This window comes from Taudactylus pleione, unplaced genomic scaffold (assembly GCF_031769625.1).
Source record: "Taudactylus pleione unplaced genomic scaffold, aTauple2 ptg000290l, whole genome shotgun sequence".
Lineage (NCBI taxonomy): Eukaryota > Metazoa > Chordata > Amphibia > Anura > Myobatrachidae > Taudactylus > Taudactylus pleione.
The window spans coordinates 8,738,866-8,755,417 of NW_028284692.1; the positions used below are offsets into that span (position 1 = coordinate 8,738,866).

General features: G+C 43.1%; 1 protein-coding gene across 4 annotated transcripts in view; it reads right to left on the reverse strand.

The window, feature by feature from the left end:
- The window catches only part of TBC1D16 (TBC1 domain family member 16), a 115,294-nt gene that overhangs the window by 97,368 nt on the left and 1,374 nt on the right, over window positions 1-16,552 (reverse strand). The gene's annotated exons all lie outside the window — the stretch shown is intronic.

Sequence of the window (16,552 nt, forward strand, 5' to 3'; positions counted from 1 at the left end):
TTCAACCCATTTTTCCGTTATTCAACAGTAAACTTTTTGTAAACCAAGAAAATATACCTATTTGAAATACCTTGATTTTATTAATCAACATAACATTTACAGAGAAAACCAAATTTGTGTACTTTATTAAAGGTTTAGCCTACACAAATTGCGTGAGTGATTAATGCTGGGATACACACTGGCCGATATATCGTCCCCACTATCGGTCACTGTGTTCACACGATATATCTGTGACCAATGCCGTTCACAGGTATATCGCATCTGCCGTGCTGCATGGCAGACGCGATACATCGTGTAGATATGTAATTCTCATTGTTCGCTGTGTTCACACAATAGAACGCTATATCGGGCACAGAATCCATTGAATATGACGTCCCAAGTGGGAAGGCATATTCAAATGGAGTCTGCTGGGCCAACATATTGGGCAGAAGATTGGTGTGTGTGCACAAGATAGTTTGTACATAAACCTTACCAATCGTTGGATCGGTAAAGCAGGACGGCCAATCTGTGGGCCCAGTGTGCACCCCATATAACTGTCATTTACTTTAAAAATAAATAAATATTTAATTAGAAGATGTCACTGACAACCAAGCCTATGTAGTAGCATGTAAATAGATACGCTAAAACTGGGGGTACTGTGAGAGAGGTCCTACAAGCAATCATTTATGCCCACATGTTCAAGCATCTTACAAGTGTCCAGTAAATTTATCAATTCTTGCATGTGAGCCAGGTTCTCCAAAGTATGAAAGGTTTAGTTGCTGGTGGTTGCAGGATCTAAGGAAAGAAATCCTAAATACAGGACATAAATCACTATAAATCCTTTGGTGTGGCATTCAGAGAATCTACAGTAAATTCTATGCCTGGCTGTTCACACGTTCTGACCAATCCGAGAACGCCAATGCATCCATATGGCAGTGACAGGGAGAGAACTCTTGCAATTGCTCCCATTAATGTATTTGTGCGTTGCCAATGTGTGTTTTTTTTTTTTTTTTTACAAGATTCCCAGGGTGCCTACATTGAATTAAGAGGACCCTTTCCATGTGGATCAGAGTGAGTAATAATTTGGTGATCAGGGGTGTTGTTTATTTTATAAAAAAAAAAAAATTCACGATTTACATGTCGTCATTATTTTCATTCTACGGGGGTAATACAATAGTTATGTGGGCCACGATAATGAGCTCCCAGTTTTGCAATTCAATTGTTCTGGGCACTCATTAATTGTGGCTCTCTACACGCCCTATTAGACCGGGCTTAGCCGTGTTAAACGGCTAAAACAGTCTAAAGTCCAAGTTAGGGCGCTCTAACCAGGAGTTACTCGAACATTTTTAGAAATGCCGGCAGCTATCGCGCTCAAAAGGAGCACAATTGAAATGCTCCGTCGGGCGATTCAAAAATAAACAATTGAATTGCCCACTACAAGTGCACTGCAGGACCCAGAGGCCCCGTGTTTGAGAAGTATATGTGCCTAACTCTGCATAAGGTCCTTTATATACGAAAGCACAAAACTATATTAATCAAACCTATCTACAATTGCATTCAGTACAACGCTAGGTTGATTCAGCCATTAAACCCCATGTAAGAGAATGAAGAAACAGTTTGATTAGATTGTTGCACATTATTATTACTCTGTGGTGTTTATATAGGGCAACCTTTCAACACATTAAATATACCATGGTAACACAGGAACTTACACTCAAATAGATCAGATAGTTGTCGTTTTGTTTCTCAGTAAATACTAAAGTGTCAGCATGATTTTTCACACATACAAACCATCTGTTATCTTCCGCTGAGGCGAATGCTCCTGAACTTTAGCTTTATTCTATTTAGATTTATCTAGTACAAAGGCATTGAACTTTCTAAGATCCAAAATCATAGTTCAAGTTACTGAGGCTCTTTAACTCCTCTCGAGAACATGATCCACATAGACCAGGATAAAAACACAAACAAAAAAAAAACGAGTTTCAAGTTTTAATCAAGGCGATTTGACATATTAATTAGGGATGAAATACTGAAGATAGTGACCATATAGGATTAAATTAGCAGTACTAACAGTGGCCTACACCCCTCCAATTGTACTCAATGCAACGGAGACAGCCCTGACCTCTAATCACTGCTACTTTTCTAAAAAGCATACCTCAAGACTAGGGGGGAATCATGTGGATAAGAAGCTATAGCATTATTATTTGATTATGCTGGAACGTGATATCAAGCCCCACCCCAAACTATTTTCTGTCACTCCAGGTGGGGTGGGTACTCATGGGATATACACTCTGCTATACAATATACGGGAAGCAATCGGGAAGCCGACTGCCTAAATACCGGCAGCTGCCTTCCCGACTGTCATTTCCCGGCAAGGGTGAAATGCCAGGCGTCTAGATGTAGACGCCCGCATTTCCCCGACGCCGGGAGACCGGCGCCCGGCATCCCGATCGTAGTGGTGCCGGGCGACGCGAGCGGACAGCCGCAGGGGAGGAGGGTTAGGTTTAGGGCTCCCGGGGGGGACTTAGGGTTAGGCACTCCCCCGGGGGACTTAGGTTTAGGCAGCGGGGAAGGGGGTGGTTAGGGTTAGGCACCCCTAAGGAGGGTTAGGGTTAGGGGGATTAGGTTAGTACATACTTACCTATCCATGATCGGGATTTCCAGCGCTGTCGGGCTTCCGCTGCTTCTAACTCTGCTCTTGTCGGGCTGCCGCTGACGGGAATCGAACCACCGGCCATGCGACCGGTGGGATTTCATACCCATTCCCAATATACTGTATTGTAGTTACTTCACCATAGAGTCCCATTGCAATTATACTTGACTTGAGGATATCATGAAGGTCTAGACGAGTTATGAGCTGCATGGAATAAGTAATAAACCTAGTAAAGGATCTCATTCTCTTTTAAATCTTCTCTTCCACTTCATAACCTGTTGTTTGTGACCACAGGTCTCTCCCCAAAACTCCCCCAAGCATTAAGAATGCAGGAATCTTTAAAGTATTGAGAGCGGAACCACTGTGGCAGGCTGAACAAATAGATATACATGTCCTATGAGCAGAGGCCTGACATCTTTTCTCAGCCCTGCTCACTGTGATTACCCAGAGAAGAAACCCCCATGTTATGACTGGGAAGGAGGTTACATTTTTTGAGGCTAATGGTACTGGCCTTTTATGATAAAAATAAATGTAAACACCATAAAATAAACTTATTGTCTCTACCTTGAAAATAGACATCTAGTGCTCTTATTTTATAGCACTGGACCTAAAAAATTTAAACTGCTGCCCTATCACATTCTAAAACAGAGGCAGTCAAGCTGTGGCTCATTGAACTTGTAACTATAGCTTCCAGCTGTAGGTGCGCTGGGTTTGGGCAGGGGCATATTGTGCACACTATAAGGAGGTCATGCAAGACAACCAATCAGAGGAGGAGGAGGGGCAATAGCGTGCTCTCCCTAAAGGTAAGTGGGGGATATATAGAAGGCACATGGGAAGATGTTAGAGGCATATGGGAAAGTCTGCTGGGTATGAAAGGGGCATTTGGAGATGTTTCTGCATGTTAATGGGAAAGTAAGGAACATGTGAATATGTTTGACTGGCTGTAAAAGGCATGTGGGCAGGTCTGATGGGCGAAGAGGTCTGATGAGCATGCAAGGGGCATGTGGGGAGGTCTGATGTGCATGTAACATGTATGGAGGGAAGTCTGAGCATATAGGGAGGTCTAAAGGGTTTGAAAGTGGGGCCTGCTTACTGATGGGCAAAGAGGTCTGATGAACATGCAAAGAGAATATGGGGAGATTGATGGCATTTGGGAAGGTCTGATGGGAATGTAAGTGGCATGGGGGAGATCTCGAAGCATGTAGGGAGGACTCATATTGGAAGGTTTAACAGACATGTAAAAGGCATGTATATCGGTTTATTGTTCATGTAAGGGGTATGTGGGGATATCTGATGGGCTGTAAGGACATATGAGGACAGAGGTAAAAATCTGAGAGCACGTGGGGAGGACTGATGGGCATGTGAAGATGTGTGAATACATGGATCTGCTGGATCAATAAATATGTTTTGGCTATTAGTTTCTGACTGGTTGGCCACCTCTGTTCTGAAGCAAGTCATGTAATCTATTTAAAACCAACCATTTTTCCCTTCCCTCTGCTTCCTTTACACTATTTGAAATGTTGTTATAGCTTGCTACTTACGTTTTGCTTAATTGACTTTGTAATTTATAATCTTACAAATTGGTTTGTTATTCTGTCAGTAATGTTACAATCTGAATAAATGAATAAAAAGATTTGATTAAGAAAAAACAAAACAAAAAACACCACTTTGCCTAGCTGTTAGATACAGGATTGGTAGAGGTTGGTCAACAATTGCCTAATTAACTTCCTGTCTCACATTACTCCTGCAGCGCAATCATGGGCTGAAGGAAACATCCGTTTCCTTGCTCTTTCAGTACTTCTTATCTGTGTTAGTGGATACCTCTAACATCCATGAATCACAAAAGTCTTGTCAGCTACTCTGACTACATAAAAAACTAGAAGCATATTTATCCTTCATTTGTAAACTCGATTAATGTTCACTTTATTTTTCACTCATAGCTAGAGCCGGCCCTAGGCATATTCATTCTAAGCAATTGCCTAGGGCATCTGGAATGCCTTAGGGGCATCCCACGGCTCTGGCTCCCCCAGCATCTGCCACAATCGGAACTCAGCGCGCTGTAGAGCGGCTGCTTTATTACACTTGTTTCATTGGTGGTTTAGTGTGTGTTACCTCCGTTACAGCAGCCGCTCTGACATAGCGCACTGCAGTGAACACACACTGACAGCCCAGCCAGCACAGACGCTCGGGGCTGCTTGTTTACATGTGGTGCCCCACCCACACATCTGACACACGCCAACCAATGAGCTTCTAGCGGGCTCTAGCAGGACTTCGGGCTTTTGTTGTTGCAGTAATAATGCATGACTGCAGAGCCAGATTAAGGGGAGCATAAGGGGGACTTCACCTCTGCCCCCCTCTCTCAGGGCCCCCCTGCCATTTATTACAGCTCCAGTGCAGCAGGACTGCACTTCGAGCTAGGGAGACTGAAAGGGAGGGGAAGTCGGGCAGGGGGGGCGGAGCTACATGCCACTAAGTTTCACTCAGGCCAGCACAGCATGGGAGAGAGGAAGGGATGGAGGAGCTAGTGTAGTGTACCTGCATCCTGTAAGGTGAGAAGGGGGGGGCACTATACTTCCTGTCTGTATGTGTGTCTGTAAGTGTGTGTATGTATGTAGTTGTATCTGCAACTGTATTTACGGATGTGTGTATAAGTTGTGTTACTGTGTGTGTGTATATATATATATATATATATATATATATAGTGTTCTCCTCGGGCGCATCGCCCGGCAGAAACAGCCTGCTGCCCGGCACTTTTCCCTGCCGACCCTCGCTGTGGAACACTGGCCTCTGAAGTGACCGTCGGCTAAAGAAGCCTCCGATTACTTCAGAGGCCAGCGTTCCCAGTGATGCACTGCGCGGGTGACGTCATGACATCACCCGCGATGTGAGGAGCCTTCTCTGCGCGCCTGCTGGATCTAGTTAGATCCAGTCAGCGTGCGGCAGCAGCAGCGGCGAGCGGGAGACCAGCCAGCATGTAAAGGTAAGTGCTGGGGCCGGGACCGGGACCAGTCTGAGGGCACTGCACAAAGGGGCCAGCCTGGGGGCACTGCACAAAGGGGCCAGCCTGGGGGCACTGCACAAAGGGGCCAGCCTGGGGGCACTGCACAAAGGGGCCAGCTTGGGGGCGCTGCATAAAGGAGCCAGCCTGGGGGCACTGCATAAAGGAGCCAGCCTGGGGGCACTGCATAAAGGAGCCAGCCTGGTGACACTGCATAAAGGGGCCAACCTGGGGGCACTATTTAAGCCTGGGGGCACTGCATAAGGGGGCAGCCTGGGGGTACTACATAGGGGCACTACTTCAGCCAGGGGGCACTGCATAAGGGCAAAGCTAAACTACAGGGACAGATGGATGTCATCTGTGGCCATTAGCAGTAAACTGAGTGCAACTGGTATTTTTGTCAGTACAAGAACGGAACGGAGACGACTAACAGAGGTTGGCCTAAAAGGTAGGATTCCCCGAAAAAAGCCATTGCTGAATAAAAAGCAGCGATAGAAACGAATACAGTGGGCAAAAGAACACATTGCACGGACAGAAGGTCAGTGGATACAAGTGATATGGAGTGACGAAACTAAGATATCGATATTTGGTAGTGATGGGAGAAAATGTGAGAGACGTCACATCGGGGAAGAGGTACATCCAGATTTTATTCAAGCGACAACAAAGAATCCTACAAGTGTTATGATCTGGGCATGTATGACAGCAGATGCTGTAGGCTGCCTTTATGTCATAGATTGCACACTGAACAGCAGAAAGTACATTGACACCATCCTACACCCAAAACTTCTACCTTCTATCAGGGATCTTTTTCCAGATAATGCCCCATTTTTTTCCAGCAGGATTCAGCTCCCTGTGACACTGCACGGACATGCAAAAAGGAGTTCACGGTGAATGACATACAGGTGCTGGGATGGCCAGGAAACAGCCCAGACCTGAACCCCATAGAACATCTGTGGTTCTGTTTTAAAAAACTGGTACATCTGAGGCGTCCATCCAATAAAAAACAATTAATTGAGGCTATAATTGTCTCATGGCACCAAATAAAAAAGAAGGAAGAGCTCAAAACATTGGTTGGCTCAATGACACATCGCTGTGCTGCTGTCTTGAAAAATAAAGGAGAGCCAATGAAATACTGATAGGACAATAACATCATAAGTACACAGGGATTTTCACCCTAATGGTGCATACACACGGTCAGATTTTTCCTTCAGATCTGAAAGATAACGATTTAAAAATCGTTCAGTCGTTCATATCTGAAGGAAAATCTGACATATCTGACATGCCTGAACGATGGACGATGAACGATGCGCGTTCCCGTTTGTCAGATAACGATATCTGACATCTGATGTGTTTGCAGTCAGACTTGGAGATTCCATTAATTTTAATGCAGTCAAAAATCGTTCAAACGTTCAAAACTTTGGTAAAATCGTTCAAATCGTTCATCTGACAAATCTGACCGTGTGTATGCTCCATAAGTGTTGATTTCACTGCATAACTTCCCTTGTAATGCAAATATCTGACCTCTGCTTATTGTGTTGAATTCAGCATCAAATTTCCTTTCATTTGATATATGAATCATTGCACTGCGTGAAGTGGAAGTTTTTATAAGCATTCGAAGTTGAAAAACATTCAAATTTCAAAAAGTGTCCGCAATTTTGGCCACCACTGTATATGTCTGTAAGTATAAGTGCGTTTATGTATGTGCAGGGGCGTTAATATAATGGGTGCAGGGTGTGCGGGGCACACACACCGCACACCCTGCATCCATATTTTTAATACTTACCACTTCTTTACGCTTAACTCCTCAAAATGGATCCAATAGGATCCCTCACATTGTCCCCCGCGGCCGCACATGTGAAGTAGGACTCCCGGGTAATAAACCCGGAAGTCCTCACATCACAAAGGGCAGCTTTTATTGGAGTAGCTGTCCTTTGTGTAAATAATCACACCAAAGGCTTGTGCTCAAGAACACGATCCCAGTGTCCCAAATTATGCTCTTTAGGGCCCCCCAGTCTTAAGTGCCCATGGCCCCCTAAAACCTTAATCCAGCTCTGCATGACTGAACACTGATGTCTATGTAAATAAACACTTCATCATCTAAACGTGAGTGCTTTTTCTTTGCTGTCTCCTGACAGAATACTTGACAGCAGCATCCCGATGGTTGGTATCCTGGCAGGGGTCAGGTAAGTATACTTACCCTCCCCCTCAACCCTCCCTTCTTGCACCCTAACCCCCCCCCCTGTGATGCATAACCTTTACCACCCCCTAAAAAAGCTAACCCTAACCCTGCTACGCTCCCTAAACCTAACCCTCTCCCCCCACGGTTACGCTAAGGGTGTCCCTGCCTTACTCCTTTCGGCTAGGCATTGGGATTAAGATAGGCGTCGGTACTTCGTCGGTATATAAGTCCCTTGTCGCGATTTGGATGTCGGTATTGAGACCAGCGAAATCGCAGTGGTCTCATAACTACATATATATATATATATATATATATACACACACATACGCTAGGGGGCACTGGTTGAAATCTTGCCTAGGGCACCAAATTGGCTAGGGCCGGCTCTGCTCATAGCACAAAGCTGGGAGTGTTTTCCTATTAAACAGTATAGAGGTCTAAATTAGTTATTGTTTGTACAGTTTATAGGCTGTGCCTGGCTTATATATGCTTAGAGAGATGTTGTCCAACCTGATAAACCTTACCATCTGGTGTCTAACGGCTCTGCTGCAAGCCTCTTGAGTTCCTGGAGATTGATGGCATTTGGGAAGGTCTGATGGGAATGTAAGTGACATGAGGGAGATCTCGAAGCATGAAGGGAGGACTCATATTGGAAGGTTTAACAGACATGTAAAAGGCATGTATATCGGTTTATTGTTCATGTAAGGGGTATGTGGGGATATCTGATGGGGTGTAAGGGCATATGATGACAGAGGTGAAAAACTGAGAGCACGTGGGGAGGACTGATGGGCATGTGAAGATGTGTGAATACATGGATCTGCTGGATCAATAAATATGTTTTGGCTATTAGTTTCTGACTGGTTGGCCACCTCTGTTCTGAAGCAAGTCATGTAATCTATTTAAAACCAACCATTTTTCCCTTCCCTCTGCTTCCTTTACACTATTTGAAATGTTGTTATAGCTTGCTACTTACGTTTTGCTTAATTGACTTTGTAATTTATAATCTTACAAATTGGTTTGTTATTCTGTCAGTAATGTTACAATCTGAATAAATGAATAAAAAGATTTGATTAAGAAAAAACAAAGCAAAAAACACCACTTTGCCTAGCTGTTAGATACAGGATTGGTAGAGGTTGGTCAACAATTGCCTAATTAACTTCCTGTCTCACATTACTCCTGCAGCGCAATCATGGGCTGAAGGAAACATCCGTTTCCTTGCTCTTTCAGTACTTCTTATCTGTGTTAGTGGATACCTCTAACATCCATGAATCACAAAAGTCTTGTCAGCTACTCTGACTACATAAAAAACTAGAAGCATATTTATCCTTCATTTATAAACTCGATTAATGTTCACTTCATTTTTCACTCATAGCACAAAGCTGAATCTTTGGAAGTGTTTTCCAATTAAACAGTATAGAGGTCTAAAATAGTTATTGTTTGTACAGTTTATAGGCTGTGCCTGACTTATATATGCTTAGAGAGATGTTGTCCAACCTGATAAACCTTACCATCTGGTCTGACGGCTCTGTGCAAGCCTCTTGAGTTCCTGGTTATAAGTATAACGTATGCTTCATCTATTCAAATCTCCACCTCTGAAGGCTGAGGAGCTTTCATTGCTAAGTAGTTGCTGGAATATTAATAATTTTTAAGTGAAATAACAGCAAAACTATAAATCTTATGCTTAAATTCAGAAATGTTGGAAAGCTGGAATTCCTAAACATATCATGCAAGGCACAAATTACAGAACTGATTAGTACTAGGAAGACAGAAGGACTGATGCACAGTCGAATGTATGCTACAGCAGCTTGCACAATTTATCTTGTGTAAATTCAAAATGTGCATGAGCCTAACATCCATACACACAAGTATGAGTAATGCAGAGGGGATGTAGTCTGGAAGCCGATGGTCTAAATGCCGACTGCTGGCTTCCAGACTTTCTAATCCCGGCGTGGTACTAATGACAGGCGTCGAAAACTCGAAGCCTGTCATTAACCATACGCCGGAGAAGAACTTAAAGTTCAGGCTTTCGCTGATGATTTATTACTCTATATTTCGGATCCAGAACAAACTCTTCCAAAAATTTTTAATAAAATGTCAGATTTTGCCAAGGTTTCGGGTTTTAATATTAACTCAGATAAATCAGAGGCACTATACTTGGGTCCTATAGTAAAACCACACTGGGGTGATTTATATTCGGTAGTATGGGTCCCTATCTCACTTAGATATTTGGGAATTGAATTACCTCGATATATAAGGGATTTATATGATCTTAACATGAAATCACTTATTCGAGAGGTGATGGGGGACTTGTCTAAATGGCGGCACCTCATGTTATCATACTTGGGCAGAATTCATTTACTGAAAATTATATCTTTCCCGAAATTGTTATATCCCTTACAGATGTTGCCGATTTTGCTTTCTCAGGAGGATGAAAAATCCCTGTATAAAACATTTAGGGAATTTATTTGGAAGAACAAACGACCTCGTATTGGCTTATTGAAACTCCAGCAAACTAGAGCCAATGGAGGGGTTAACTTACCTAACCTAAAATTGTATAGTCATGCTGGAATCTTGAGATATATACGAGATTGGATACACAAGACTGACCTATTTACTGACTCACAGATGGATCGATTTTTTTTACCTGACCAACACATATTGGCGTTCCTTCATTCCCATAAACAGGAGATTTCTGAGGATATTATTAATAATCTCTTACTGATGGTTACATGGAGAGTTTGGCAATACACTAGAAAACAAAGAAATTAAAATTATCACCATTCTCTTTTTCTCCCATTACTACTAAATCCCGAGTTTCAAAATGGGGAGGCTTCAGTGCCCTTCTCGTCATGGCCAGATAGGGGAATACCTTATGTCCAGGCATTGGTCGACATCGAGAACCGTAGACCCTATCGAGTGGCGGAACTGGTGAATAAATATAATTTGCCTCATTCCCACTCTTTGGCAATGTACCAGGCGTAGCATTATGTGAGCTCCATGATCCGCGTTCTCTCTCCAGTAGAAAGGTCCAACTCTTTGGACCTACTATTAACTAGACCTATGATAGGCAGGGGAGTAATTTCCCTTCACTATAAAATTCTTCAGACTCCTTTAGACCATTCAAAAATCTCCACGGGATTATCTACTTGGTGTAGTGTGTTTCCCCATGTCACTATGGAAGGTTTATTACGCTCATTCCTCTATTCTCAATCAGTACTTTCATCGAGCATGTATAAAGAAATGTTTTACAATATTCATCATAATGGGTATTTCTCCCCTCATCGCAGGTTCTTGATGGGATTGTCCGATAATAGTAACTGTGCTAAATGTGGGGCTTCTGAAGCAACCTTCATTCATTGTATGTGGGAATGTCCCCTTATCTGTGGATTCTGGTCATCAGTTAATAGATTTGCATCTAGATGTCTGGTTAGTTACCTCCCATTATCAGCGGAGTGGGCGATTTTGGGTATTTTACCACCATTTGTTTTGGGTAGGAGAGATAGTAAAAAATTATTATTGATTATATCTGCGGTAGCTCGTAAATGTATATTGCAGAGATGGACCCATGCAGATCCCCCATCTGTTTCTTTATTTAGGGCTAAATTATTTTTTGCTTTTCAAATGGACTGGCTAGAGACTACACTACATAAGGAGGCTAAGACAGCAGATTTTTTTCAATTGTGGGAAGGCTTTATAGACTCCCTTACGGCGGAACTACGAAACCAAATTCATTTATGCTTTAGAAATACCTCTTGGTATGAAACAAGAATTTTACAAGACGATCCGCCTATTATGCTTCCTACCACAGGTTAAGAGGGAACCTGTCTATAATTAGATTTTGGATATTTTATTTACTTTTGAGGGGTGTGTCGGCCATGTCTAGATTATTTTAAGGAATATATGTTTTATTCTGGTTCTGCTCTACGAAGAAAATTATATATACATATTATTGATCTTATACTACCTGTATGTTATTACCATTAATGGATTTTTGTTCTATGTATTACTTGCCAATACTATCAACGGATGTATCTTTGTTGTATTATTGCTCTGAAGAATAAAAGAAATTTAAAAACCATACGCCGGAGGACCGACGCCCGGCATACCGAATGAAGGTAAGCCGGGCGCCGACAGACACGGGGGTTTAGGTTTCGGGCTCCCGGGGGACTTCGGGTTAGGGGCCACCCACCAGAAGGTAGTGTTCCCGCTATCTAGTTTTAGCGCTAAAACAGCAAGTCCTGAGCCTTCCCCACCCAAGGACCGCTGTGTCCCACGGGTGGGACAAGTTGCAGTTAACGATCTCCGCCGGGTGAAGAGAAGCCACGCGCAGGAGCACGGCATCTATTCACTGTGAGGGGAGAGCTTGCGGAAAGTCCAGCACCTCCATAAGTGTTGGGCAGGCCCACAAGTGTGACAAATTGGAGACGTGTCCCAAGGACAAGCCCCCCCCACGCCCTCTTCTCAGCACGCGCAGACTCCCTGTCGGACCCCCAGCACCCTGCTCTTGCCGCAGCCTAGCGGGTAAACTATGTAGGGATGGCCATAAGGTAAAATACACCTTTTATGAGGGTGCTCACTGATGATGATGACTTGTAGCAAACCAGGAACATATGCTGAGATGCGTACAACTCTGCATGAACATATTTTTCTGTGCACATGTTGTTTTGAACAATGGGCTTGATTCATGTTTGTACGCAAATGCAATCGCAGTCCCTCACAGATCTCAATTGCGCAAATATGCTAATGACTTCCCCTGCCGTCCAGCGCATAGAAACGCCAACTGAAAGCATCTCACATCCGCCGCACACGCACATAACTTTGAACGCAGTCAGGCGGCCATCAGCCTTCTGAGTAAGTATAACCTGTAACAGACACAGCGGATCTCCATGCACACAGAAAGCTCTACTGCTGCGAGCAAGAACACAGTGGCTAATTTATGTAAGCCAGAAAACAGTGTTTAAATGATCAGACACGTCTGCCTTTTTCTAATCACCCCGTTACCTCCCCCAAACGCTGACTACCTGTCATTCACATTGCGTATGAATCCTCTGTGCGAACGTAATGTCTATGCGTGCGTAGTGGCTATTACTTGTTCAATCTGCATAAACATCGGCATATGCGTACAAACATGAATCAGGCGCTATTTACACTCAATATTGGTTCCAACTCTGCATCAGGCACCTCAATATTTACCCTGTAGACTGGCCTGCATTTCAGTTGACAATACTACTAGGCATTAAGACTAAGGGTGGGGGATGCATCATTGCTTGCATCTGCCACTCGTTGCATGCATGCTGGCGTTAATTATGCCGAAAAAATGCAAAGGACAGGTATATTTACATATGCAGGTTTTTAGGAGTGGAGATATTGCCCATAGCAACAAATCAGATTCTACTTAACATTTATCTAGCACATTCTAGAACATAATAGCTAGAATCTGATTGGTTATCATAGACATTTCCACTTCTAAAAACCCGCACTTTAGTAAATATAGCACTTGATGTTTTATGTGGAAATAACTCTGATATAAATATATCTATTCTGAATAAGAACACACTGTGTGATTAAGAGATTTAAAATCATTAAGACAGAGTCTGTCCCGTGTTTAATGTAACATGGCTTTTTTTTTTAATATTTGCATCTTTATTTTTTTCTGATTAAAAGAGATGCATCTTTATATCAGTTTTATGGTGGCTTGAATTTTTCTGCAACACCCCTATCTTGTGCATTAGCGTTCCATAGTCTCCTCTCTTTTTCATGGGAACACATCTGCCTCATCTTGAGACACAGATAACAGGAGAGTGGGCACTCATGGAAGATGTAAACCTGGGTACAGAATAGATGATATTTTGGCAGATACGACTGATCTATCCAATAAATTGTCAAAATCGCCTAATGTGTACCCACTATGTCAGCCCATCCGCACTCCCGTTTAGTCGCCAGTCGCATAATCAGGTCGGCCCTACATGCAGCTCAATCTGACAATGCGACTGATGGCCCCATGCAGTGGGATGCGGGTGATTCCGACATATTGCGCGGTCGGGCTCCGGATCTTTTAATGTGTACCGGCCACCCGATATGGCGGCCCGTCGGCTGTCTGATTGCTGGGTACACATTGTCTAATCTGCACCCATCTTAAAAGATGCTAAATTCCATCTAATAACAACAACCACCACCTAATACCAGCTCTAAATGCAGGAGGAATAATTCTTCCATAGTGTGTCAAGCAGGGGAAGCTTACCTATTTTATATACATGGGGGATTATTAATTAAAGGGTTATCCTAAGAAGAAACCCCTTTAAACTAGAGATAAACTGTTTGGATTACATGTAATCCAAACAAGCCCGAACTTCTGGTATCCGAGTGGCGGGTTGTTTCTTCCCACCAGACTCAGATTCCACTTCGAGGCAAAACGTCATCCTCCCGGCATCAGATTGCGAGTTTTGGATTGTATATAAGGCGCCGAGGTCGGGATTCGCCATTTCTCTGGCAGGCACGCTGTTTGCTGCACTGTACTCTGCTGTAAATATACTGAGCTGTGTCCAAACTCACAAGTGACTGTGCTCTGTATAGTCAGTGTATAAAGGGGCACGCTGCTGTCTGCTGCACTGTACTCTGCTGTGTCCATCTAGAGTGGCTGTTCACAAGCTGTACTACATTGTGTATTGTCACTGTCAGTTGTGTAAAAAAAAAAAAGTAAAAAAATGTAAAATAAAGTTAAACAAATTGATTATAAGTTTGCACAACCTGTGTGCGCTGTACCCCTGTGCGTTATCAATCACGTACATAATTAAATAAAACCCCTTTGAATTGCCGCACTGAAAGTAGAGCTACGAAGTAAAAAATAAAGATAATCTTCCTTCTATTGTTTGTACTGTTAGGTGCACTTTACCCTAGTGCGTTTTGTTCACGTGCATATATAAGCCCTGTGACTCCATGCAGTGTGAGCCATGTGCCATGTTTGAAGTTGAACTGCCACGTTTGTGCCGCCCACTGCTGTCGCTTAGCTTCATAAGCCAGATAGGTCGGTGCAACCTTTTTGCCTAAACTGGATGAAAACAATTTTGTGAGCTGGTGACAATTGACTAATGTTATTGAGGTTAATAATACTGTAGGAGCAAGAAAAAGGATACAATTATATGATATTAGCATTTTTTTGTCAAGTTTTGGAAAATAATCCAAAACAAGTCACGGCGGTTTGGCAAACCTAAACTGGCCGACGAATTAGAACCAAAACCAGCAAAAATGGTTCGGCGCACATCTCTACTTTAAACTATACATTTCTGTGTGGGTTTTATTCAGTTTCCATGAGACTAAAATAACGAAATAAGCTAAAGCATGAAGCAAAACTAATATTTTTCTCACTGTGTCATAAGACAGTAGGATTCCTTAATATTATCATTGCCTCTTCATTTTAATGTATACAGCAGATGATGGATATGGTCACTGTATAAAGCAATGAACAAGTCAGTGTGCAAGACCGTGTCGACTTTCAGCCTCTGATTGTGAAATCCGTCTTTGCAGCAGGATCTGCGGTTTCCTCCCATGTGGCTATCACATGTTTGTGTTTCTCTGGCTCCATACCAGAAGCATCTTACTACAAATCCAATGTGAGATAACTGACAGAGATGGGGGAGGAGCGGTCATAAGATCCTGACAAAAGAATAACTTGGTTTTAGCAAAACTAAATGGAGATAATTGCAGCTATGAGGATGATCAGAACATGCCAAAAGGATCACTGCCATTTAAACTATACCAACAAAATATCCCACAACATTTTAGATAAAGACAGCAAAAGTATCTTACTCAGAATGAAAGCAATAATATAGATGACCATATACTGTGTATGCTATTTTTTTATGCACACAGCTGTATAATGTATTGACAGAATAATAATGCTGCTATTATTATCATTTATATAGTGTCACAAGGGGTCCGCAGTACCTTACAAAGTAGATAGGTTATGGCCGTAACTAGGGGTGTGTGCCTGGTGCCGCCACCATTGCTGCCCCATGGCCCTTGCTTATGGCTAGCAGGGTACCTGGAATGGCACCAGGAAGCCAGTAATGCTGCGGCAGTGCCGTCCGTATACTTTGGAATTAGCAAATGAGAATAAAAGTGACTTACAGTACAGAATATTGCTGCATTAGCAGTCATAACACTCAAATAGGCAGCAGAACCCAAGAGATGGGTGCCACTGTAGCCTGTACTGTAGATGATGGTGTAAGGAAGGGAAAGAAAAGCACACAATTGTAGAAGGCCCTGCTCACGAGAGCTTACAGTCTAAAAGGGAGGGGCTGACATAGGGATTGCCATCGGTGTGGTTACTATTGATGGCAATATAGCAATTGGCCATCGATGGTTTCACCAACCGAGGGTTATCCCTGTTCTTGAGCCTGTGGGCCATTCAGGACCTTGAGACAGGGCTTCATTAGTGTCAGGGGCAGAGCTATTCTCCATGTCACGGCACCTTGTAATACAAAAAACAAAAAAACAAAAACACATTTGGTTATGCTGATCCATCGATGGAGGGAAACCATCCGCTACTCCCCATCGATGGTAAAAGCATTCAACATCGGCCATAAACCATCAATGTTTATGAATCATCAATGGTCATCCCTAGGCTGACAGGTGAGGTAGACAGTGAGCATGGAGCAGTGGTCACTGTATAAAGCAATGAACAAGTCAGTGTGACAGCTGAATGGCTTCTGGGTCTTGAGAGCCCATATGGGGGGGTGGGGGAAGA